Genomic DNA, 27449 nt, shown 5'->3' with positions numbered 1-27449 from the left:
AGTCCATGAGGTTACTTCAGCCTCTTCCAGGAAATGTGCACGATGCATTCAGTCATTCTTCGCACCATTACTGAATATCTGCTATATGTCTGACACCACGATAGATACTGGGGCTCTACCCAGAGGCAGAGCCGATGCAACCTACAAAATCTTCCCAGGACCATTGCCATCTCTAGCTACCACCCCATAGCTCTCCTCCCTTTCCTGGTCAAGTTGGCTTTACCACGTGTCTGCCCTTCCTCCCCTCCCAACCAGCCCTCAGTCCACTGCAGGCTGCCTCTGCCCTCACTTCTCCTCAGAAACTGCTCCCACCAAGGACACCAGAAATGTCCTCACTGTCAAACCCAGTGATGGGACTCACTCCTCTGGCTACCCAACGTCCTTCTAATGTTCACACTGTTGGTGCATCACTTCTTTTTGAAGCTCTTCCCTTTCTTGTCTTCTGTGTCACTACTGCCTTATGGTTCTCCTACAAACTTTCTGACATATAATTCTCCCTAAAGCCCTCGAAGTCCTCCCCGTCTCCTGCAACTATACAATCCAAGCTTCTTGGCATAAAAGACTTCTTGTTGGCCAGCTCCTGCCAGCCTCTCCAGACTCATCTCCCCCTCACTCGCCCCTTCTCCCCATACCTAATGCTACAGCAACCCAGAACCAGGAATAGTATCCCTCCCAATGCCATGCTGTCTCCTGCTGCATACTGTATGCATGCTTCTCCCGTGGAATTCCTTTCTCACCCCACCTGGCAATCCACCTGGTGAACCTGGACCATTTTCAGAACCTAGTTAATTGTCACTTCCTTGGCAAGGTCTTCCCTGACCAGTCTCTGCCCCTAATTACTCCAGAAAGAGTCATCTCCCCCTCCTCTGGGCCGCTTCTGCTCCCTGCACTCATTTCCAGTATCACATTTGTCGTGTTGTTTTGCAATTGCTTCTGTGTCTGTCTTACCTACCAGGTTCTAAACTTCTTGAGGGTAGAGATTAGGTTTCACTGCTCTCTGTATCTCCAGCTCCTTGCCTAGTGCCTGGCACTAATTCAATTTTGAAAAACATTTATTGAACAACCTTAAGAAGCACTTCATGTAGGGGGGATGTGGTAGACAGAATCATGCCCTCCCCCAAAGATGCCCCCGTCCTGATCTCCAGAACCTGTGGCTATGATACAGTGCGGGGTGAAAGGGAATCAAGGCTGCAGACGTGATGAAAGTTAAGGACTTGCGATGGGGAGACTATCCTGGGTTATCCAGGGGGCCCAACCTATCGTGCAAATCCTTAAAAGTGGAGAACTTTCCCCAGCTGTGGTAAGAGACATAACAATGGAAGAAAGGTCAAAGAAGTATGATGTTGCTGGCTTCGAAGATGGAGAAGGAGGCCACAAACCAAGGAGTGTGGGCATCTCCTAGAAGCTGAGAAGGATAAGGGAACCTATCCCCCCCAGAGCCTCCAGAAGGAACAGAGGCCTGCTGACAGCTTGACTTTTGCCCAGTGAGAACCATATTGGCCCCTGACATATTGAACAGTTAGAAAATAAATTTGTATTGTTTTAAGACATTAAGTGTGTGGCCATTTGTTACAGTAGTAATGGAAGAGTTAATAGAAAAAAAAAAAGGGAGTTCACGCACCAATATAACAACTAAGAGGAGAAAGTGACCCCCACCATGAAAGAGACGTAAATAGACGCCACTGGGGTCCAGGGAAGGGAAAGGGAACTTTCAGCTGACGGTTTGGCTACACTTTCTAGAAAAGATGACGTTAGAGCTGATTTTTGAATGATTTAGATTTTAGCCACAAGGAAATGGGGATCCAAGTGCTGTAGGTAGAAGGAAAAGCAAGGAAAAAAGCATGGAAGCCGGAGGTCTCGAGAACAGAGCTTGGTGCCGGCTGGTCAGTTCCTCCCCAGTGTGAAAGGCACAAAGGGAGGCCTGGGAAACCAAAGGAGAGCACCCCCTGTGTCCACACTCCTCGGACCCTTCCCAGCTGAGGGTGCACCAGCCCTGACCTTCATTCCACAACCCAGTCTCCGATTTTCTTCCTGATTCTGATAGGCGTGAATTCACTGCAAACCTCTCCCCAGCACTGTGAGCCCTGGACAGGGGTGGCATTTATAGCCTGGCTAGTCAGACAAGACTTACCCACAGGAAGCAATTAGAGAACAAAACAAGACAATACACAGTATATGAGCTAACTGGAACATCATTGGGTGCCAAGTGTATAATTTACGTAATACATGCAATGAGAGGCCAATGAAGAAAGACATCCTTGTTGGCTGGGGTTTTTTCAGGGAAGGTTTTACGGAGAAGGTGGACCTTGGGCAGTACTCTGAAGGAGAAGACAACTTTGGAAATGGGAGGAAGCATCCAGGCAGGGGCTTCACATGAACCAAGTCCCAGAGGAGAAAGTGACAGAACCAGAGGCCCTTTGGGTGTGTGGGTGGATGGAGTGTGGTTTCCTCGGCCATGGAAGTCCCTCAACAGCTCCCTTTGTTGAGAAGGTGGCTGCCGCCACTCTATCAGCTTCTCCTTAGAAGGAAAAGGATGGGGTCTCCTGCTAAAACCCACTTTGAGCTCTTGCTGTTGGCAGATTCTAGAGGTGATGGGAAAACCTGAAGTAGGAATGATATTCGCCCTCCGTGGTGCGCCCTGGGTGAAATTAGGACTGTGGGAGAGCATCCCTTCCGAGCTGCCAGCAGCCACCTCTGAGGAGCTAATTCACTCAGAGCATGTTGCCCTGTTCCAGTGTCGGAAGCTCCAGGGTCAGGAAAGTGGTCTGGTCGCTGGGCACTCAGGCGGCCCGGCCAATCTCTACTTGGCTGCTGAACTAGGGAACAGACGAGAGGACTACACCAGAGCATATCTAAGGAGGGCTCAGGCTTCCTCTGGTCCAGTGTCCCAGCCTCCCTGGACAAGACAAAGGGGGACCCTAAGGTCCAGGAAAAAGAGAGGATTGCCCAGGAAGTGAGTTCATGCTTGAGAAAGGAGTCCACCCCAGGCCCTGCAATATTTGAGCAGGAGCGGGGAGCGTGGGTCACAGATTTCTTTGATGTGGTGGTCACAGTCTGTCCGCAAGACAGAAGGCCAAATGTCAAGTTGGTCAAGTTATTCCAAAGGGCTTATAGCCTTTCTTTATTTTTATTTTCCATCTTGATGAAAACTTGATTTTTTTTTTACACTGCCACGAGATAAATAGAACCATGACTTACACTTCACAATTTACATAGTGATTTGATGTGCATCTGAAAATCAGGACATGTGTCCTGCTGCTGTCCTGTTTTTCCGCCCTGGAAAGATGGAGGGGGTTGTGTTCATGCTCGCTGCAACCGTGGTGCTCCAGTGTGGTGCTATGCCATGCTCACTCTCCCACGCACCTCACAGCCCACTCAAGGCAGTAAGTCACAGAGGCTCAGCACCATTTCACATCAGTCCTTGTCCACTTCCTTGGGGTGGGCACCATTAAGAACTAAGACCAACTGCTCAAAGGCCCCCAGGTACAGTATGGACCTTCTTGCCTTGGCCACACTAATACATCCTCTTCAAACCTCCTTGAGACGTTCAACCCTGAGCTCTGAGAATAGTCCAGATGACTGGAGACAGGAAGAAGGGCTTTTCAAAAGCGGCACAGGAAGTGGGGGTGGGTGGAAGAGAAAGGTAAGAGCCCAGTGCACAATGTTATGTTTTAAACCACATGCCTTTTTTCAGACTGGGTTATTAAATTAATTCAGAACTTATGCTCACACTTAAAAGATTTCTGTCATATTTTATGAACATGATGATCTCAGAGTAATTTGCACTGGAGATGTGTCATATTAAATCAGGGGCACTAATAAACTTTATTACTTAAACTCCACATGGATCAGATGTGGCAGATAAACCATCCTACTTTTGCACTCATATTCACGCCGTTGAAATATGACTCCTCCTATGGGAAAACATAAATAAACTTGATAACATTCCCTCTGCCCCACCATGAATGTACCCGTCCGGACTGCAGGCATCACCTGCCGGCCTGGTCTCCCACACAGAAGCTTGTTATAGGAGGGGGACAGGTTGACCCAGGCAGAGATATTTCTTTGGGATTTTAAAACACTTTGACTTCCCTAGCTTTATGATCTCCCGTTCACACTGGCATGGCCTTTATGCTGGACTGTGTATAACTGCTAAGAATTGTTTTACAGGTACAAGTGTGATATAAAAAGTACTGGATGGTGAGTTACGACACCTGAGTTCTTCTGGTTCTGTTACCAGCTGGCTCTGTGATCTGAGCACAAATCAGACAGGATGGTGTAATAGAAAGAGCATAGGCATTGGGATCAGGGGTTTATTTCCATTTAACAAACGTTTTTTGAAAGCCTAACATGACCCAGGCCCTGTGCAAGGCACCAGAGATGCAAGAATGAATAAGAATGCAATTAGAATCCCAATAGGATTACTTGGGAAACTAAATTAAATTATTATAAAATATGCACAGATCTGTACAATTCTGTAGAAATAGTTTGTGATTTTTTTAATTCACATAAAAAAATAAATGTCTGAGAATAGCCAAGAAAATTCAGAAGAGTAAGGAGGGACTTGCCTCGCCATACAGTAAATACAAAGCCAACATTGAAAATGGTATGATGTGGTGTTGGCAAGCTTGTATACAAACTTTCAGCCAACAAACCTGTGGCTGTGAGAGTCAGGGGGAAAGGAGGGGAAATGATTCGAAATTCATATTTGGAGCATGTGGACTTCCCAGGAGGCCTCACCAATGCAAGCAGCCACGCGTCTACTTTCCCTAATACTCAAGGAAACTGGAAGTCTTTTCTCCAGAAAAACAATCAAACCAAAGGGGTTCTGAAATCAGGGAGGTGGGTTCGTCAAAGGACAGGAGCTGGGCAAAGAGAAAAAGTAGGGGAATATAGTAAAAGTCTACTCTCTACCTGGTGAAGGATAAAACCCCCTGCCCTTTCCTGCTCTGCTTCCAGAATGCCAGCAGCCAAGTACACCCTCAGGCACAGCAACAGAATTCTGAAGCAGGAGGCTGGATGACACTTCTTTAGTAGGGAAAAAAGACTGCCACATACCGACACTAGAGGAATGCAATGAAAAGGGTCCTGGCAACTTGACCCCTGCCCCAGTGAAGCCCCTCCCCCCACACACTAACAACTCCAATTAAGCATGGACAGAGAGCCAAGGATCATTAGATCCTTGAGGAAATCCTTCTCGTAGAAGATACAATCGAAAACAAACACAAGAAAAAGAATTTGGAAGGAAAATAGACAAGGTAATAATATCTTCAGAGAGATAAGATGGTTTTTCATCCAAAAGGTAAAATGCTATTAAAAAGGTTCAACTTGAAAACAAGAACGAGCTCTTAGAAATTAAAATTGATAAGCAAAATAACATTATTCAAAAGGATTAAAATTAAAAGTTAATGAACTCTCCCATAAATCACAACTAAATGACCATATAGTAGAAAATAGAAGTAGAAATGATACGAAAATCTAGCATAAACCCAAAGGGCCAAAGCCCAAATAATAAGAATTTGATAAAGATAGAAGAGAAAAATTCATGGGAAGGAAATTATTGATGGAAAAATAAAATAAAATTTCCCACAACTAAAGGACATGAGGATACTCCAAGTGACTGCAAATAGTGAATGAAAAACAGATCCACATCAAGGAACACCATGGTGAAATTTCAGAACACCAAGGATGGAGAGAGAATCTATAAAAATTCCATGGGTCAAGGTAGGGGGTGGGGTGAAGGGAGACGGTGCATATAAAGAAATGAGAATCAGAATGGGCCAACTTCTCAAAAGATGTCCTAGATGTCAAATGATGGTGGGTCAATGTCTTAAAAGTTACGAGGGGAACACAAGAATCAATTGCGTTTCCATACACTAACAATGAACAATCCCAAAAAGAAATTAAGAAAACAATTCCGATTAACATTACATTAAAAAGAAGAAAATACTCAGGAATAAACTTAACCAAGGAGGCAAAAGACTTGTACATTGAAAGCTACAAAATGTTGTTAAAAGAAATTAAGGAAGACACAAAAATGGAAAGACACTACTGTGCATGGGTTGGAACACAATATTGGTAAGATGTCAATACTACTCAAAGCAATCTAGATATTCAGTGCAATCTCTGTCAAAATCCCAACAAGGTTTCTGCAGAAATAGAAAAATCCATCCTAAAATTTATATGAAATCTTGACCCTGAACAGCCAAAGCAATCTTGAAAAAAGAAGAACAAAGTTGGAGGAGGTTTCACACATCCTGATTTCAACACATACTACAAAGCTATGGTAACTAAAATAGTGTGGCACTGACATAAAGACATGTGGACCAACGGAAGAGAATAGAGAGCCCAGAAATAAACCCTACTATATATGTATGGCCTAATGACTTTTGACAAGGATCCCAAAACCATTTAACAGTCTTCAACAAATGGTGTTGGAAAAACTAGATATCCACATGTAAAGAATGAAGTTGGACCCTTAACTTACACCATATACAAAAATTAACTCAAAATGCATCAAAGACCTGAATGAAAGAGCTAAAACTGTAAAAGTTTCAGAAGAAAACAGGGGAAAACCTTCATGACATTAGATTTGGCAATGATTTCTTAGATATGATACCAAATACAGGCAACAAAAAAAATAGGTAAGTTGTACTTCATCAAAATTGAAACTTTTATGCATCAAAGGACACTATCAAGAGAGCGAAAAGAAAACCTATGGACTGGGAGAAAATATTTGCAAATCATCTCTCTCATAAGGAATTGATATTCAGAATATATAAAGAACTCCTACAATTCAACAACAACAAAAAATCTGATAGAAAAATGGGCAAAGGACTTGAATAGACATTTCTCCAAAGAAATTATACAAATGGCCAATAAGTACATGAAAAGATGCTGAAAGTCACTAATCATTAGAGAAATTCCAATCAAAACCCCAATGAGATACCACTTCACACCCATTTTACAATGGCTATTATAAAAGTTTCTTAAAAAACAGAAAATAACAAGCGTTGACAAGGACAGAGAGAAATTGGAACCTTTGTGCATTCCTGGTGGGAATGTAAAGTGGTGCAGCTGCTACAGAGAATAATATGGCAGTTCCTCAAAAAATTAAACGTAGAATTACCATGTAGTCCAGTAGTTCCGCTTCTAGGTATATACTCAAAAGAAGTGAAAGCAGGTACTCTAACAGATATTTGTACACCCATGTTCATAGTAGCAATAGTCACTATGGTGCAAAAGGTAGAAGCAGCCCAACTGTCCATCAACAGATGAATGGACAGACAAAATGTGGTATAGCCATACAATGGAGTACTATTTAGCAATAAAAAGGAACAAACTATTGTTACTTTCTACAATACGGATTCATCTCCAAAAAATTATGCTAAATTAAAGAAACCAAGCATAAAAGAGTAAATATTATATGATCCCACTTATATGATATTTCTAAAGAGGGAAAATCTATTGAAACAGAAAGTAGGTGAGTGGTTGCCTAGGATTAGAGGTGAGAGTGGAGACTGACTTTAAATGGGGTAGAAGGAATTAATTGAGGTGATGAAAATGTGTTAAAACTGGATGGTAGTGATGGTTGTATAACTGTATAAATTTACTAAACTCGTCAAACTGTATACTCAAAATAGATGAATTTTATAGTATATGTTATATCTCAATAAATCTATTTTTTTAAAAAAGCATCCTGTCAGTTACTCATCCCAGCACTTACTGTATTACCCAAAGAGCTTTGTTCTGAAATCCTGAAAGTGAGCAGGGCGAGGTTGCATAGGTGAGGCAGGCAAAAAAAAAAAGGTCAAATTGTTCACAGACGTACTATAGGACACTCATAAGACAGAATTGCTGGCTTTGGGGACTGTTCTGTCACAACCCAAGGAGACAGAGAGCCAGGGTGGAACCAGAGTTCCTCTTCCCGCAGCGGGAAAGTCACGGGTAGCAACCCCTGCAAAATCCCCAGATGCAGCTTCTCGGCCTCTGCGTGGGACATCGGAACACCAGTGCAAAGTGAAGGCAGCCCTGGGGAGGGGGACAGTGTTTCTCCTCACTCTCCCACTGCCAATTTGCAACCAGAAGAAGAAAGGAAGGAGGAGTCAGCAGTGCCACACACAAGCACACAGTTAAACTCATACACAGAAAGAGATCCATTTGTATGTGTGACAAAATATAAAGTTTCATCACAATTATACTACATTTTTCAATTATCGAGAAACAATAAGAGAGCAATATGCTCAAATGCTATTCTTGGTTGGTTGTTAATTTTTAACTAAGAAATGAATGTTACTTGAAAGAAAAAAATTTTCTCTTTTTACATAGGTCAGCCCACATGCAAACTGACAGGTAGAATCTGTACAGAGAAATTCTCTTTATCTGTAAAGAGAAATGGTTAATTCAAGGTTTTGTGTGACAGAATTAATTCTAATATAAATAAGATTTTTAAAGGATAAAAACAGTCTTTGAACGTCAATTTCAAAATTTGCACTGTTATTGCAAGAACTGACATATCAGAAAACAAGGAAACAAATTAAAAACACTCTCACTCAATTAAAACAAAAATTTTTCCTAGCGTCATTAGTTTCGAAATCAATGTTCTTTAGCCCAACCAGAGCCAGGTGTTTGCTGTTGTCGTTGTCACTGTTTAGTCAGCAAGGCGATAAGGAGGACCAAAGGGGCAGAAGTAAACTCTGGGAGGATGAAAAACCTAAATAACATGGTCCCTAAAGATCATTCTTTTGCTTGTATTTCTAGAGTGACCAGTTCCATAATCAGATTAGCCAAATATTTATAGAATGTCTTCTTTCCTATTGTGCTTTACAGACATAACACATGGTATGATTAGTTTGTACGGAAAAGTCCGTTGAAGGCAAATGGGGAAAGTACATTTGACCCTGCCTCTTCCAGGCTGCCCACCTACTTGCGTACCAGATTATATGTGCTTACGATATGAAGGATAATTCTTCCTCTCAGGATTGTCTTGAGAATTAAATGGTGCAATGTCTGGTAAAGCACTTGCCACAAAGAGGCCACCCAGTAAATGGAGGATCTTTTTCCTTTCCATTCTATATCTCACCCACTGTTCACCATCCTGCCCAAACAGACACAAGCTTCACAAGTCTTACTCTGAGAAGCTTTGCTGACATGTCCTATGGAAAAATAAAAAGGAACCATTTTCAAGAAGAAAAGGCCCAACTGCACACAAGATTAAGACTGTAAAGGGCAGTCTGCTCCAGGGCAGAAGAGCTGGTTACTGGAAGCAGCAAAGGGACACCTTATTCCCCTGCCCTCCCCCTGTTCTGACAGGAATAGGATTAGAGGACGCCAGAGCACCCAAATCTGGCTAGGAATCTGCTGAGTGAAAGGCAGAGCCTGGTGGACTTGGCCGATTATGAGGTCAAGGTTGCACATTCAAGCCCTGTAAGGAGATTTATCCTGGCAACAATCTTACTCTGGCCCTGACCCACTGGTGGATGCTTCTCATTGGATGGAGGAGCTATGTCTGGGGGTTGGGAGGAGTAAAGGCTAAATGCAATCTATTCCCATCATCAGAAAATAAATAAATAACCTCACAACATTGGTCCTATTAACAGCAAGGACAGATGTCCTTTGCAATACCTGAGAGGGGCTGCAAAGAAGCAGGGCTCTGGAGTGTAGAAGAGAAGTGCATTACTCAGACGAAGCATTCAGCTACTATAATGAAAGTCAAAATAATGGTGCCTTACACCTGAGAGTTTATTTCTCTCTCATAGAAGAACCCAAGTGTAAACACTCCACAGCAATAGGCAGCTCCATTATTTCATGAACCCAGGGTCCTCCTAGCATAGGATCTGACAGCCTCAACATGTGGCTTCCATTTTTTATCCTAAGATGGCTATGGCAGCCCCACCATACTGTATATATTCCAGCCAGAAGAAAGGGGAAAGACCAAAGGCAAAGCTCTATCCTTCTCTTTTTGTGAAGGTACAACTAGAAAGCTGTGCACATTACTTGAGTTCACATCCCAATGACCAGACCTGGTAACAAGGAACTTAGATACCTAGCTGCAAGGGAAGCTGGGAGATGCAGGCTTACCTTGAGTGGCCGTGTGCCTAGCACAACTGGGGAGGTCTACTGATTTCCTAGGGCTGCCATAACAAAGTACCACAAACTGGGTGGATTGAAATAATAGAGATTTATTCTCTCACAGTTCAAGAAGCCAAAAGTCCAAAATCAAGGTGTCAGCAGAGTTGGTTCCTTCTGGAGGCTCTAAGGAAGAAACCACCCATCCCTCTTTCCTAGCTTCTGGCAGTTGCTGGCAATCCTTGGTGTTCTTGGCTTGCAGCTGCATCACTCCAATCTCTGTCATCATTGTCATATGGCCCCTATGTCTCTGTATCCAGATCTTTTATTTTCTCTTCTAAAGACGTCAGTCATCTTCACTTGAGGTCATACTGCAAAGATTCTACTTCCAAATAGGGTCACATTTAGAAGTACCAGGGGTTAGGACTTGAATATATTTTTTTGGAGGACACAGTTCAGCCCACCACAGGGGGTTACTGCTAAAGAAAGAAGAGGAGAATGGATATGGTGAACAATAGCACCCTTGCCATCCCAATCCTGCAGGAAATTGCATCAGGGAACACCTACCCTTAGACCAGAACCCACATTCCTGTTCTAGTCTGCCATGAAGCGAACCCAACCAACATTCCCCCTTGCAGACTCTTCATCTTCTAGGCACGTCACCTGTCTTATGCCCCTCACACTCATCTGTTCTTCTCCCACAGATCCACACCCTGGAATGCTCTCCACTCTACTCCCCTCAGCCAAGCCTTAACTGTTTCAGGGGCTGGCTGCTTCCAGAGGCTTTTCCTTCTGCCCCAGCTGACAGTGGCTGACAGCTGCCACCATGGGGAGCAAGGCCACATCATGACTTTTGTGGAACCTGGATACTTTTCCTTCATGGACACTTTTTTCTATGAAAAAAAAATTAACTATTAAAATTCTTATAAATGTTTATGTCAAAAATTTTATTTTATGACTGCATTGGTATAAAGATGAATATATTAATATTACATAGGAAAACATTTTATTCAACCTAAAAGATTTTTTCTCATCATTTTAAAGAAATTAAAACATTTTCATGAGTCCTTAAAAGTATCATGGACACAAGGTACTGTCCTCCTTGCTTAATGGTAAGTTACCCCTGCTGGAAAGGATGCTAAAACGGACAGCAGAAAGAGCACCCAGCCACTACATCTGACCACAGACTTCCGATCAGAGAATGGGAAGTGCTATCCACCATGTCCCCCAACCCCTAATAGACTGGACATTCTTTATTTGCTCTCACTACAACCTAGAAACATGCAACAAGGCACCAAACGGCTCATTGTTGGGTCAGAACAGGCAGCCTCCTCTCAGAGCTAAGAAATAAACTTCCTCACTCCTACCACTGTTGTGGAACACAACATGACTCGGAAGAAGAGCAGGTGCCCCATACAACATGGCGGATACAAAGCCTTTATTAAAGGGTAAGAGAAAGTGCCCAGTCTTCAACATCATGAACTGTTCAATCCTGCACCAGAAATCTGACTCATCCCCAAGTACATTTCATCCCACACTAGTCTTCCTTATTTTATAACCCATGTAGATTTCAAATTTATTATTTCCTGATACCTTTAGCTTCAACTCATAAACTGATCTGTAAGGCACACTTGCTAGGGTGACCAACTCATCCTAGTTTGCACAGAAACTTTGTGGTTTGGGCACTGAAACTCTTGTGCTCTGCAAAACCCCTTTAGTTTTGGGCAAACTGGGATAGTTGGTCAACCCATAATGATACCTAAGCTTCATCATCCTTTGCTGACATTTACGTGTTTAGACCAACAAGATGAAAAGCACTGAAAAATTTTCTAAAGTAGCAATTGTAGTTCTGGAAAGTTCAAGTAGGGTCCAATGCTACAGGTCAGCAAGACGTACCCAGGCATTAAATGTGGCCAAACCAGGTCCCCCTGGCTTTCACGGCAACTTTAGTGTGGAAAGGAATGGCTGTGTGTCAGCTCGCTCTTTTCTGGGCTCCCTGGAACAGTCTCTTCCAGAAATATTTTAGATGAGGTGCCAAAAGAGAAAAGGGATCGGGCAGCAGTTCTCAAACCACAGTGCACTTAAGAATAACCTGAGGAACTTGTTAAAACCATGCCTTTCTGAGTCCTAGCCTCAGAAGATTAGCTTCGGAGAGGCCAAAAATCAGTCTTCTTAACAAGGACCCCGGGTGATCCTGATGCGCGTAGTTGGTGGACCACACTTTTCAAAACTCTGAAATTGGAAGGAAGCTACGAGAGTTGCTTCTCCTCTCATAGGAGGTAAAGCAGAACCGTGCAGTAATGAAGAGGGAGGCACTGGACGCTAGGACTGCTATTATCTAAAAAGCACTTTCTTGTAAATCTTAAGATTGTTGGAGTACCTAAGGCAAAACACATCTGAATTCATCAAGGTAACTATGCTGTACATACACATACGTGCTGTGTAATGGATGGATCTATATAGCTATAATGTTTACACAGCTAATGGCATAAATGAGATAACAGCCAGCAGAGTGACAGTATAGAACAGGCATTCGATAAGAGTTTACTCCTATATATGCCATGGCGGTGTGCTTAACATACATATGTTAACAAATTGGTAGTCCTGTTTTAATCATGTTAAATCCGAGATGGCCAAAAGAGAGCAGACAGAGATGGCGAACAGGAAGTTGGATATAGGAGCCTAGAGCTCTGGGATGTGGTCGGGGTCAGGTTAGGACTCGAGGTACAGATTTAGGGAGGGAGCGTCATAAAGCTCCAGGGCTTCAATGAGACACAAGGCACAGGGGCTTGGATGTTAATGCCAAGTCAAGGTCGGAAGCCCACGACCTCGTAAACATGAGCTGGGCTCCCTACATGAAACCAGGACCCGGTGGAGCTTAGGCTATCCCCAGACAGAAATTAGAATGGCTGTTCCTCAGCTCAGGGCATAGCTCAAAGGCCATGTGCGGAAGTCCTTTGCCTTTTATGGTAAAAACCCTAATTCATAATCCCTCAGTACAGAAACTCATGGGCCCCAGGAGGAGGTAAGCACAGGATTGTCCCATGGACAGACCTCTACAACCCCAAGACTTCAACAGGAAAAAAAAAAAACCCACCAGCAACACCCCCAAGGGAAGACGCACTCAGGCCAAAATCACAAAATAAATGAGGAAGCCCCAAACCATGGCAGGCAACCTACAAACCATGCCACCAACCCCAACCCCCAAAAAAGGGGGAGAAATCATATGTGTGGAGCTAGAGATAACAGAACACTCTGAAAGGGACTTTGAAAGCAGTTCATCCGGAATTGGCAAATCATTTCAGGGTTTTGAGAAGAAGCCGGACATGCTGAGAGCAGTGTTTTAGAATGAATAGGGTGACAATGACACGCAGAATTAAATGGAGAAGGGTGAGATTGGAGGCAGCAAGAATAGCTAAGAGGCTTCACATTATCTACCTACAGGTAGTGGTCTCTCCCTCTTCTGAACTCCCCTAAAATTTAACTGGCACATCTCTCATGATATCACAAACTCACCGGTTCATTCCGCGTTTTAAAGCTGCTTTCACATATATAAACCATACAAAGGAACTTGCTGAACTCAAGGCTCGTTGTAGCAGTATAGACATAGAGATATAGAGAGATAGAGAGAGAGATAGAGATAGAGATAGAGATAGAGATAGAGATAGATTAGATAGGTAGATAGACAGATAGATAGATAGATTGGATAGATAGAAAGACAGACTTTCTGTGTCCCCCACAGCACCTAACATAGTGGGCTGAGCACATGGGAGATGTTCCATAAATGTTTCATAAATAAACAATGCAAGAAATGAACAAGAGCTATGTTAGAAAGTGATTGATCAGAACCTTGCTCTGTGGACCTCTAACTTGAACTGGAGCACGAAACCAAGCTGATGGCACATCATTAGTTTATCTCCCTAGGACCTGATGGGCTCCCTAAACTGGTTCTCTCTTTAGCCTATGTGTACATCATCTGTCAATGTATTTAAAAGTCAGCTGAATTCAGTGACAGCTTTCAGCCCTGTAGCACTGATGAAAATCTTTTGCTTGTGTGGAGGTTCCTGGTGCAGATTGCTATATGACCTGTCTTCCTCTTCAAATTGATTGTCAGTCCACAGACATTTGACTATACATGATTGTGGGCCATGCCCTAAATCTGACAAGCCCAGTCCTAATTAGTTAGAACCCTTCCCTTTCCCTCTTTGAGGAAAAAAACCCTAATGTAATGAGCAAGCCCTGGGAAACAGCAATAACTTAATAACTTGCACAGGGGCACAGACTTGCCACACTGAATGGCAGAGTAGCAGAGTTCAGGACCTCCTGCAAGGCCCAGAGCCATGCGCATCTCCAAAACTTTCCTACGTGCTGGTGGAGATGATCACGATGATGACAGTGATGACCGTGACACAAAGCCATCTTTTATTGAACAGCTAAGATTGCCAGGCATTATGCTAGGTATCTTTAATATAATGTGGCATATAATCCTCACAAGAATCCAGGAAGAAAGCTTTGAGCATGCTCATTTTACAGATGAGAAAATTGAAGACAAAAGAGGTTGAATGAGTCAGGCTTTGTAAAAATCTACTTGGTGTCGAAGCCGGGATTCAAACCCAGGTGAGTCTGAACGTAGTTTACGTTCTTCCCACCTCCCCCCACTGCTTCCCCTGCATCTGCCCATGCTCCAACAAAACCACCAGTGGCATCCAGCCACTTCGAATAATTGTCTCAAGAACTTCAGATGACGTACATGGGTTTTGGAGCTGCAGTTATTTCCCAGGAGACCCGAAGTATGCACAGGCACCAGTTTCCTTAGTTTTTATTCCAATCTCATTCATGGCTTCCTCAAGAGAATGATGAAATAAATCTGGTCTTATTATGTTGGCTCCATTTCACTCCACAAAGGATGAGCTGATCCAGTCCAGCTCCTGATTTTTGTGCCTCCAGTGTGACGCCAACTACCCACCCGTATGGCCAAAGCAACTGCAAATGAATTGCTCTGAAATTTTAATGGGCTTCTTTGGGGATACAGAGTAAGGCCATAATGGAGAAACAGTATTCACAGCACATGCTAGTACTTAGATCATTGAAATGGTCCACTGCCAGTGTGGCCCAAACACATTATACTGGCTTGCTCTCTAAGCTCAAAATAACTGCAGAATTAATTCTTTTAAATGGTTTCAAGAAGCTTAAAATGAGTGATTTTTCTAAATGATTCTCCAAACCACATAATCATCAACAAGACAATGGGAGAAATAAACTGTGGTCCATTCACACTGTGAAATATTATAAATTAGTAAAAATAGATGAATTATAGCTACTTGCAGCAACACGGATGAATCTTAGAAACGTAATTACCTGGCATACCAGGATCGAATGACTCAAAACCAAGAAGAAAAAAGCAATTAATGGGAAAAACAGTGATACAGATATTGGAATTATCAAATACGGACTTTAAAATAACTATTATTAATATGTCCAAGAAAATAATCAAAAGGATAGAGAATTTTGCCAAAGAACTGGAATCTGTTAAGGAAAGAGCCAAATGGAAATCCTAGAAGTAAAATAATAAAATTACTGAAATTAAGAATTGAATAGTTAGATCCAAAAAACAAATTAGATGTACCCAAAGAAAAGATATTAAAGCACAGAGGGAAAAGAATGCAAAATGGGAGGACAAGGCGGGGAAGAGCATATGAGATCTAAGGACACAGTAAAAACATCCAGTATATCTGTCATTGAAGTCCCAGATGGAGAGGAGAGACAATGGAATTGAGGCAATTTTTAAAGAAATATTGGGTGAGAATTTTCAAAAAATGATGAAAGACATCAAGCCACAGAATAAAGAATTTCTACAAACCACAAGCAACATAAACACCAAGATCACACCCAGATAATCAAAGAAAAACGGCTGAGAACCAAAGTCAAAGGAAAAATGGCAAAAGCAACCAGAGGAGGAAAAACACATTGTTTTCAAAAGAGCAACAATAAAACTGACAGCTCAGCAGTAGGAAAAAATGGAAACCAAAGGATAGTTCAAAGAAATTTTTAAAGTGCTGAAAGAAAGTAATTGCTAACCTAAAATTCTCTACTCAATGAAAATATCCTTTAAAAGTGAAGGCATAATAAAGACATTTTCAGGCAAATAAAAAATGAGAGAATTTACACTAGCATATGTGCATTAAAAGAAACACTAAAAGGATTTTTCAGGCAGAAGAGAAATAATTCCAGATGGAAACCGAGTAATGCAAGAAGGAATAAATAGCACCACAAAGGTATAGATAAATCTAAATTAATACTTACTGTATAGAACGATAATAGTAATCTTTTGTGGGGTTCAAAATATATGTAGAAGTAATTATATGTTAACTATAGCACAAAAGACAAGAGGAGAGTAAATGGACTTAAAAGTGTTGTAAGTTTCTTGCATTGCCCAGGACGTGCTATAAGTACACATTTAAGGTAGGTTATAATTAAAGGATGACACACGTTGCAATCTCTAGGGTGATCACTAAAGAATAAAAAAGAATGTACAAACAACAAGCTGCTGGAGTAGGGAAATAAAATGATTTTTTTAAAGCATGATTAATCCAAAGAAGGAAAGAAAGGAGAACAAAATTAACAAAAAATGTACAGAACAAACAGAAAGTAAACAGTAAGATGATAGTTTAAACCTTAAAATCAGTAATTACTCTAAATATAAATGGACCAAAGTCTCCCATTAAAAGACAAAGACTGTGAGACTAGACAAAAATAAATAAAATCCAACTATATACTGCTTACAAGCAACACATCTTAAACATGAGACTGCAGAAAGAAAAGTTGTGTGGCAATTTTAAAGCATAACCACAAATCCTTTCGCACCCCTCTTATTAAGAGGTGGGGGTTTATCTCCCTTCCCCAGTCTGAACAGGCTCATGACTCCTTCAACCAATACAGTATGGCAGAAGTAACACTGTGATTTTCAAGGGTAGGTCATAAAAGGCTATGCGACTTAGGCCTGGTTTGGTGAAACACTCACTCTGGGTGGAAAAAGATACACCAAGAGAACATTAATCAAAAGAAAGATGGTGGGGCCAGCCCCGTGGCCAAGTGGTTAAGTTCTCACACTCTGCTTCAGCAGCCCAGGGTTTTGCCAGTTCAGATCCTGGGTGCGGACACGACACCGCTCATCAAGCCATGCTGAGGCAGCCTCCCACTTGCCACAACTAGAAGGACCCGCAACTGAAAAAAATATACAACTATGTACCAGGGGGCTTTGGGGAGAAATAGGAAAACTAAAATCTTTAAAAAAAAAAAAAAGATTCTGTATCTAGACAAATATCAGAGAAAGTAAATTTTAAGGCAAGTAATTTTACTAAATGATATTTCCTAATGATAAAGTGGTTGGTTCAATGGAAAAATAGAGCAATTCTAAATTTATACATACATAATAACATAGCTTCAAAACAGATAAAGCAAAAACTGACAGAACTAAGGGAGAAAAATATGGATCCACAAGTATAGTTGGAGATTTTAATATACCTCTCTAAGTATATTTTAAAGGGTTAAAGTGATTTAGAAAATATTCTCTGATGATAGTGAAATTGAGCAAGAGATCCAAAACAGAAAGATAACTAGGAAATCCCCAAATGTTTAGAAATTAAGGAACATATTTTTCTAAATAACCCATGGGTCAAAATTTTAAAATTACATGAAAATATCAAGCTTCTAGCCAACAAAAAATATAACATTAATAAAGAGACAAGGCAAGTCACACAGGATGGGAGAAGATTTTGCAATACGTATGGAAATATTTCAAACTGAATGGCAATGAAAATAACATATCAAAAGTTATTAGATGCAAATAAAATAGAGACAAAGAGAAATAGTTCACTAAACCCAACAGGATGGCTAAAAAAAAATTTTTCACTAACAATACCAAGTTTTGGCAAGGATGCAAAGCGACTAGAACTTTCACACACTGCTGGGGGGTATTTAAATTGGTACAACCAACCACTTTGGAAAACTGGAAGTATCTGTCATAGCATGTGCATACCCTGTGACACGACAATTACACTCCTGTTACACCCAACAGATATAAGCACATATGTGCACCAAAAGACATGGACAGGAAAGCTCATGGCTTTATTTATAATAGCCAAAAAGTGGACAGAACACAAATGTCCATTAACAGTACAATGAATGAATAAATTGCGTGCTTTACTCAGACAGTGAAATACCACTCAATCAATGAAAAAGAATGAACTGCTAATGCATATAAAAACATGGATGAATCTCACAAGTAGAATGCTGACTGGAAGGAGGCAGACACAAGAATACACACTTAATTCCAAAACTAATCTACGGTGCTCTAAGTCCAAACAGTGGTTACGTTGCAGGGGGAGTGTGGGAAGAGTTCACTGGGGAGGGGTGCAAGGGAGGGCTCTGGAGTACCAGTAACACGCCACATCTTGATCTAGGTGTGGTTACACAAGTTATACGTTGTAAAAATTAATCAAGCTGTACACTTAAGATTTGTGCATTTTGCTGTTACACATGTTATACTTTAATTCAAAAAAAAGTTTTTTAAAAGCAAAGAGATAATAAACATAAAATTCAGGTTAGTGGTCATTTCTGGAGGAGAGGCCAGAGGATGGGATAGGAGAGAAGCACACGGATGCTTTAAATGTACATCCATGATGCATACATACACTCTTTTGCATGTACCAAATATTATATTAAATGTTAATAAATATTACTTTAGTGGAAACAAATTATCCCAATATTTAAAACCCATGTGCTGAACTTGGGAAGAATTTTTAAAGTTAATATAAATGTCTTTCGGTGATATTTAAATACAGGAAGACCATTACATTAATTTAATGTGTCCTCCTAGCATCATGCTGATTGCACCTTCAAGAGACCACTTTATTATGAGGTGGAGCAATAATAATGACAGGTATTATTGAGGATATACTGTCTGTTGGGCTCTGTTGTGAATGCTTTACATGCATTTAATTGTCATACAACCCTATGAGGCCAGTACCATTATCACCCCAATTTAACAGATGGGGAAACACACACAGGGAGTTCAAGTGATTTGCCCGTGGCCTCACAGCAGGCAAGCAGGAGAACCGGCATCCGAAGGCTGGTTTTCAATTGCAGTCCGGCTTCAGAGCCTCCTCACTCAACCTCTGCACCACTCTGCCTCCTGTAAGAGGCACGTCTCTGATTTCTGGGAGTTCTCAACCACACCCGACTCCTGACAAGGCCTGAAATGGAGCCCCAGAGTTTTCTAACACCTGCTTCATAGAGAGGGGGCTGTAATGTGTCCATAATTGCAATGACAATGAATGACATTGTCATTACCACCAATAACAATAACAATAAGCATTAAGCCCACACTGTACTGGATTGCACAGTACGTTTAAAAGTCGCCATGATGGAACTGTTAACACGTTTCTTAATTCCAACCTTCACTAAGAAAGAAGTAACCTGGATAAATTATCTTTTCTCTCTGAACACTCTCCCTCCTTAAACAAGGTATTGGATTTATTCATGATGTGTGTCTTACCTCTCCTCTACCAGGATAGGATTTGTTTCTGATCCTTCTTGCCTCATTTTGGTGCATGTTACTTGGACATAGCAGGTGCTTATCAAATATCTGTGAAATAAGTCCATACACGACAAATAAAGATGAGGTCAAACACCCCAATTCTTCGTAAAAAGCTTCCACATGTCCTGTGACCTTGCCTATCATATTCACTTCCGTATCCCTGGGACTTAGAAAAGGGCCTGTAAATTGTAAATACTAAACACCTGTAAGTTGGTAAATACTAAATACCAGATTTGGGTTGAATGAATGAAAATATGAAGGATAGATAATTCTCCCACATTGTAAAGTATCTGTACACCGTTCCTCATCTCTGTGAAAGGCCTCGTGGCCACTCAGATAAGTCAACACATGTATGAACTTAGAGGACTAAGGAATATGCTCCTGCACTGCTGGGTCTTGATGATGGAGTGGGTTTACAATGGATTAATGGGCAGCTGGCTGGAGAGAAAACCCTGCACACCTGCCGGAGCATGTGGCATGGGTGGGGGCACCTGTCTTCGGGATTTGCAGTGAGCACTTCTTACTGTACAGTCTGGGGAGGATGCAGATGAGTGCAAAAGTCTTGAGCATCTTTGAGAATTTTCTCTCTTTTTTTCCAGTTTTATTGAGATATAATTGACATATAACATTGTATAAGTTTAAAGTAAGTTTATTTATTGCAAAATGATTACCAACATAAAGTTAGCTAACACTTCCATCCTGACACATAATTACCATTTCTCTTTAGCGTGAGAACATTGAAGGTCAACTCTCTTCGCAACTTTCAAGTATATAATACAGCATTGTTAACTATAATCACCATGCTGTACATTAAAGCCCCAGAACTTATTCATCCTATAGCTGGAATTTCATACTCTTTTACCAGTATCTCCCCATTTCCACCGACCCCTAGGCCATGGTAACTACCATTCTACTCTCTGTTTCTATGAGTTTGATTTTTTTAGATTCCATCTATACAAATATCATACAGTATTTGTCTTTCTCTGTCTGACTTATTTCACTTAACAGCATGCCCTCGAGGTCCATCCATGCTGTTACAAAAGGCAGGAGTTCCTTCTTTCTCATGGCTAAATGACATCCCATGATATATATCTCACATCTTCTTTATCTATCCATCCATTGATGGACGCTTAGGTTGTTTCCATATCTCGGCTATTGTGAGTAAAGCCACACTGACCATGAGAGGGCAGATATCTCTCTGAGATCCCGTTTTCATTTCCTTTGGATATATACCCAGAAGTGGAATTGCTGGATCACATGGTAGTTCCATTTTTAATTTTTTGGGGCCCTCCATATTGTTTCCTACAGTGGCTGCACCAAACTACATTCCCACCAACAGTGTATAAGGGCTCCCTTTTTCTCCATATCCTTGTCAACACTTGTTATTTCTTGTCTTTTTGATAACAGCCATTCTAACAGGTGTGAGGTGAATTCTCATGGTGATTTGGACTTGGATTTCTCTGCTGATTAGTGATGTTGAGCATCTTTCCACGTACCTGTTGGCAATCTGTATGTCTTCTCTGGAAAAAAGTCTATTCAGTCCCTCTGCTCACTTTTTAATCAGGTTGTTTAGGGTTTTGGTTATTGAGTTGTATGAATTCTTTATATACTTTGGATATTAACTTCTTATCAAATGTATGATTTGCAAATATTTTCTCTCATTCCATTGGTTGCATTTTTACTTTGTTGATGGTTTCCTTTGCTGTGCAGAAGCTTTTTAGTTTGATGTAGTCCCACTTGTTTATTTGCTTTAATGGCCTTTGTTTTAGGTGTCAAATCCAAAAAATCATTCCCAAGACCAACATCAAGGGGCTTATCCCCTATGTTTTCTTCTAGGAGTTTTATGGTTTTAGGTCTTACATTACAAAAAGTCTTTCATCCATTTTGAGTTGATTTTTGTGTATTGGTGTAAGCTAGAGGTCCAGTTTCAATCTTTACAATTTTCTTTCTCTGTGTGGTAAGAAATCACCACAAGCTTCCAGGCTAGGTGGCAAGCTCTGTGGTGGGGTGAGGGGACTAAGTTCCCTTCTTCAGTCTCCCCTGCTCCACTTTCATCTCTTGTTTCCTTCTGGGAATTACTCCTCTAGCAAGGGGGAAGGCGTGTGACGGCCCTTTTTAAATATGAAGCATCACGAGTCAGGGCCAGCTATGCCTTGGGGCACTTCTGAAATAGCCATTTGGGGAAAGACTGTTTCTTCCTTCCCTTAAAAAAGCATGCCTTGTTCTTCCAAGCTGGATGCTTGACCTCCTTCCCCACTCCTTCCCCTCCCTTCACCTCCTACCCAGCCCCTCCTACAAGCCCAGAATACAGCTGTCTTGTCTCCTCTTCTCCCTATTCTGCCTTTCTTTCTGGTCTCCAGTGAGCGAGAGCCAGAGCTTGATTTCAGGAGCAGAAAGAACCCACAAAGCAACGCACAGGGCCTGTGAGAAATGTCCTGGAACAAAGCGTTTCTTCAGGACTCACTTGGCAGAGTATCAGACCCTGACACTCCAGTCCAGTTTGTCTGTTCATATCCTTTTATTGCAGAAGCTCGAGTTCTGGCTATCAGGTACTTTGATGCATCTCTTAGCAAAGCCCTGAGCTTCCATGTCTTCCCCACCATCATTTCCTTGGCTAAGTGACATCTGGGGGCTGCCATGGAGGAGGAGAGCTGAGGAAACAGCAGCCTAACTTTGATCATTCTCTGACTCTGAGACTCAGAACCCAGTGTCTGAGAAATTTCATCCAGACATCTCCTTGTCTTCTAGAAGCATCTATTCACTCTTCACATTCTGGGTGAGTTTTTATGGCACCTGTCTCAACTGCTTCCGATCTCCTCTTCCAGTTGCTTCTATTTGGGCCTATTTTCTCAGGCTCTCTCTCCACCACCTCTTTTCTTTCTATTTCCTTGTGTCTGTGTCCCGCTTCAGACCTCTTCTTTCTCCCCGTCTACATTCGTCTGTTCTGCCTCTGTCTCTGGTGCCTCCTCCTCCATTCCCCAGAGGACTCTGGGAAATGCCTGAGTGAGCCACGCTCAATGCGCGAGCGCTTTCATCCCGATCCAGGTGGCTACAATCCAGTACAGGATTTACGGTGCCCTGACCCTGAGCCGTCAAGAAGGAACAGCCAGATTAATGGGGTGGGCGGGCTGGGGTAATAATCGTTTGTTTGATGTGACAAGCCTGATAGGCGTTGATTTACTTACAGACTGATGGGCTTTTAATTGAGCACCTCCATCCCAGTCACTTCAAAGGCAGGGGAAGTTGACAAGGGGCCCCTTTCACGGAGGGTTCCCGGTGACTGACAGCCCCCTCTGCTGACGCTCCCCTCGGCCCAGGATTGGGCCCGGCAGCCTTTCCCCGGCCCTCTGACAAAGTAACACATTTTCCGTGTAACTCAGAAATGGCCTTTTGTCTGCTGCCAGGAAAGGCAAGCCCTGTTCGCAGGGCCCCGCGCCTCCCAGAAGGGTGAGGAACGGAGAGGAGTGAGAGATGCTGAGACTGGCCTGCCTGGGAGGGGACCGAGGGAGGAGGGCAGGGTGGGGATTCTAGGCCTTCAACGTGCCCCCGAATGGCTACTTTGTTCTGAAGCTTTGGCTGGTCCAGCCCTCTTCCACCTCACTTTTTCCTCCCTGTCCTCACTTCCTCCCGCTTTTTAAACCCTTCTCTTTGCTTCATGCTCCCGGCTCCCAGGCCTCTTCCTACTCCTCCCCTTTCTCCTCCCACTTCCTCCTTCCTTCTCCCTCTCTGGAAAGGCCAGAAAAGGTGGAGTCAGCTTGAGTGGCTTCTGCTGTCGCTGCAGTGGTCTGTTAACACCAGGCCCCTCCTCCTCGGGGACTGCCACCCTTCCCCTCCCAGGCTGCAGGCTCTGAGGCCTTCAGACCAGGGCACCCTTGGATGTGGTGGCCAGGCCTCCAGGGGCCACGCCCTCCAGTGAGCAACACAGATGAAGCGGGTAAGGCCAGGGACTTGGATCCAGTGGGATTTCCAGCCCATTCTTGTTTGGTCTAGAAGATGCTTTATTTATATAGGTTTTATTCTGTTTGAAATATGAGAAAGCATTCCTTATCAGGGAAGTTCTGTCAGAATGGATCTGCTTTGGCTTTATTTATTTGCTTTGTTAAGTACTGATTTATTGGCTGCTGAACTTCCCCGATTCCTTGAAGAAGATATGCCCAAAGCTCTCTCACAATGGCAGCTCATTGCTGCCGGCTGGGCCGGGGTTGCAGGAGTGGAGGCAATGAGGAGTGAAGGTTAGAACCCCATCCCCACCCATGGGGCAGAGTCCCTGAACTCCAGAGTGGGCTCCTGCAGCCCCCAAGCTTCCTCACTAGGTCTGGGGTCAATGAGACCCCAGCCAGGAGGAGCTTCGAGTTCTAAGTCAAGCCACTTTAGTGATGGCTAGAGACTGGGCGAGCCCCATGCCCAAGTTCATACAGCCAGTGAGGAAATGAAAGAGCAAGGACGTAGCTAGAAAGACAGCAATAATAACTCACATTTGCATAGCATTATTTAGTTGGAAAGTACTTTCACTTATATTATCTTAATTGATCTTTTAACAACTGTGTGAGGTAATGAGTGCAATGTCATTATGCCCATTAGACAGATGATAAAATTGAGACTCAAAGGATAACGTGCTCCTTGAGGCAAAATCGGTCCCAAACCCAGGTATTCTCCTTCCAAGTCTGCTCCTTCCTTCCCCACACCTCACTGCATCCCAATGACTATTGGCCCACTCCTCCTGAAGCTGCATTTGCTTACTGCAAACGGGTGGGTCATTCATTTCCCTTCCTTGTTTTCCCCTTTTCAAGTCCCCCTGGCTTTCAAGTTTCCCCACCCTCCTGGTTTGGGTGTCCAGGGACAGAGCCTCCAGCCCTAGCATTGAGAGGCCAAACCTCTCCTTATTCGCTGCCCCCCAAAGCCACTTCCAAACCTTGCCTGGAGCGCAATGCTCCCCTGAAATCTGCTGCCCCCAGCTCTCATCTAGTGTCTGTAGAGGGAATGGGCATGGTGAAGTGCCTGTGCTTTCTGTGTTCTGCTATTGCAGTGTGTCCGCTAAGGCTGTTCACTGGCTATCATGTGAAGGTCCACCCAACAGTCTCCTTCAGAGGCAAGGAAACACGTGTCTCTCCTGACCTGCTGGAAGGGAAGTTTCTACCACAGAGCTAAGCCCTAGGGCAGAGGCTTACAAAAAGGAATCCTCTCTGCGTTCTCTGCCTCTGTGCCTCGGATGTATTTCCACTGATGCACTTAACACCCGAGGCACAATGCTGTGTTTACGTGTTGGTCCCCTCACTGGAGAGTCCAATGTTTTAGGGCAAGTACATGTCTTTTCATCTCATATCCCCAGTGCTCAAGAGCGAAATTTTGTTGAAATGATTGTTGCTGAAATACTTGTTGAAAGGCAGTATAGTGTAGTGGTCGAGTCAAATAGCCTATGATCACAGTCCCAGCTCCGCTGCTTGTCAGCTGTAGCCCTTGGACAGGTCATTTAAATGTTCCATGCCTCAGTTTACTCATCTGTAAAATGGGACAAAAAGAACACCTAACGTTATTGTGAGGATTGAATGAGTTGATATCTTCCATCGAATCTACAATGCACCATTATTTCAGGTCCAAGAAAGAAAGAAAAAAAAATGCTACGAAATAGTCTGTGACACAATGCTTTTAAAATCAGTGTCAGAGATGTTAAACGTGAGAAAATGCATCTCAGAATTGATGAAATATGTCTCTGTAAAGCACTTAGGAAGTAACTGCAGACAGTGCGTGCTGAGCGAGAGCTACTGGCGTTGTTGAACCGCATTCTCACAAGAACTCTATGATGGGTGAGTTAATCCTCATTTTACAGATGAGGAAACAGAGATTCAGGGAGATGAAGTAGCTTGACCAAGCTCACAGAGCCAGGGAGCCCTCAGCAGGCATTTAAACCTGCCTTTGAGGTGCAATAATCCACAGTTATTACAATAGCTGGCAGCCGCCCACCAAGCTAGCAGGGAGTTAGGAGCTGGGTTTTGTTCTCAATTGCATTAGCTTTCCTTAATCTAAGTTTTTCCCCTCTGGTATGATTACTCTGCCTCTTCCTCCCCCTCCTCCTTTGTACTTGGCTCTGATCTTAATTCCTTTTCAGTTAATGGCTTCAGGTTTTACTGTATCTCCATTTTGAATTGTAAGCGACCTCAAGTGTTTTATGGAACTAGGAGGGGTATAAATAAATATAAAGGTAAAAATTGCCTTTAAAGATGACACATAGCAAGAAAAAGTAAGAGAGAGAGTAAGCCCACAATGGCACGTGGGGATATATGGGCGCCGTGTGGACACCCTGAGGAACTGCCCACAGCGCCCCCTCCAGTCCCACCGCTGAGAGACTGATGTGAGGTGTCCTGAGAAAATGAAGGGCACTCAGCTTGCCCCTCAAGCTGGGTTGTCTGTCACACCAGTGACCCAGTGAGACACCAGGGGTGGAGAGGTGGAGAGGGTAGGAGGGAATTTGGTGGGGGGAGGAGGGGGGGGCGGGCAATCACTTTTCTAAGACCTTATCTGGCTCTGCTTGGTACCCCCCAAAAAAGAAGCAGCTACTTGACAGATTGTAAGTTTCTAGCTCACTCCTGGAATGAGTCTGAGACAAAGTAGGGTGTCCCATTAGATCCAAATGGAAGCAGTGTAAAAATGTATCACCGTTTTTAACATCAGAAAGGGAACCGCCAGGAGGTATTTTATTTGGGGTTTTGTAGAGGTCTCCCCAAAAGCCTAGTGGCAGCCCAGGACCCATGGCTGTCCCAGGTCCCAGAGAGATGCCACTTGCCACTTCTGCGTCATTACCCCAAGTGAGGAACCCCAATATTCTACCTCTTCCACTAAGCTTGTAATGCTCATGTTAGAAGATAAGGAATAAAATAGGGCACAGTATGGTACTGGGTTTCTCCCTCCCAAGTGGGGAAGCCATGGGCTGGCTAGAGGGTTCTATTTGTGAATTTGCTTGGGTCTTTCAGGATAGGATCAGGGTTGAGAGGGTTTTTCCAAAACTTCTCTCACTCTCTGGCATGCCCTGAGACCTGCTTGAGTCAAGAGTGGAGCTGAAAGCTGGGCGAGGAAGGGAGTTTTAAAGGTCAATTGCATTAGGGAGCTTTGCCATGGGAAGCAGAGGGAGCATGCCATCCCTCAGTAGCCCCGAGTGGAGCCCACTGTTCTTCCCTCAGGACTGAAGAAGATGTACTCTGTGCTCAGATCCACCAGACAAAGAAAGACATATCAGCCAAGGAGGGGAAGGATGAAAATTGGTGTTCGGCTATTCATTCACGTACGTGTGGTTCATCTCCAAGGCTCCTAAGAAAGCAGCAGCACACCAAATCTCTTCCAACACCGTCTGTATCAGAGCCTCCTGTGAGATAATCCTCTTAATGGAATATTTAAGAAATCGGATATAAATCACCAAGCTTTTATCTCACCTGAAGATTCATACTCCATGGGATGTGTGGTATATATGTCTATCTCCATATAGATGGTTGCAGATGCCTTTTTGAGAGAATGTTGCCATGTTTTTAGGCTCAATATGTTTTTTCAATATCTAAATCTATTTCTTTTCTAGAGATATGGGAGCAAAAATATAAATTTTCGAGATCAGAGCCCAGAAAATAGATGCACCTAGAGACATTTCTAAATTAAAACACACATCCCTGGGAAAAACCTTTTTTGTCATTGGCAACCAACAAAAACCCCTATTGTTATGACGAGCTCGTAAATAACTTGACTTTGGCATATGCTTTTGTACCAAACAGAAGATGAATAAATTAAATTTGATTTACAA

At 42.8% G+C, this 27449-nt stretch overlaps 1 long non-coding RNA gene across 4 annotated transcripts; it reads left to right on the top strand.

Moving 5' to 3' along the window:
* Window positions 1–22295: 22295 nt before the first annotated feature.
* Window positions 22296–27449, top strand: LOC124231770 (uncharacterized). Of its 4 annotated transcripts, none has more exons than XR_006886674.1 (3): window positions 23422–23600; window positions 25385–25470; window positions 26870–27449. It is a non-coding gene; the product is annotated as an uncharacterized LOC124231770 (long non-coding RNA). The 4 variants fall into 4 exon arrangements; XR_006886672.1 differs by having other exon boundaries at window positions 26842–27449; XR_006886673.1 differs by lacking the exons at window positions 23422–23600; window positions 25385–25470 and adding an exon at window positions 22296–22442 and having other exon boundaries at window positions 26842–27449.

Source organism: Equus quagga, chromosome 22 (genome assembly GCF_021613505.1).
Source record: "Equus quagga isolate Etosha38 chromosome 22, UCLA_HA_Equagga_1.0, whole genome shotgun sequence".
Taxonomy (NCBI): Eukaryota; Metazoa; Chordata; class Mammalia; order Perissodactyla; family Equidae; genus Equus; species Equus quagga.
The sequence above is the reverse complement of the archived record's forward strand: the minus strand, read 5'-3'. Positions and strand labels throughout refer to the sequence as shown.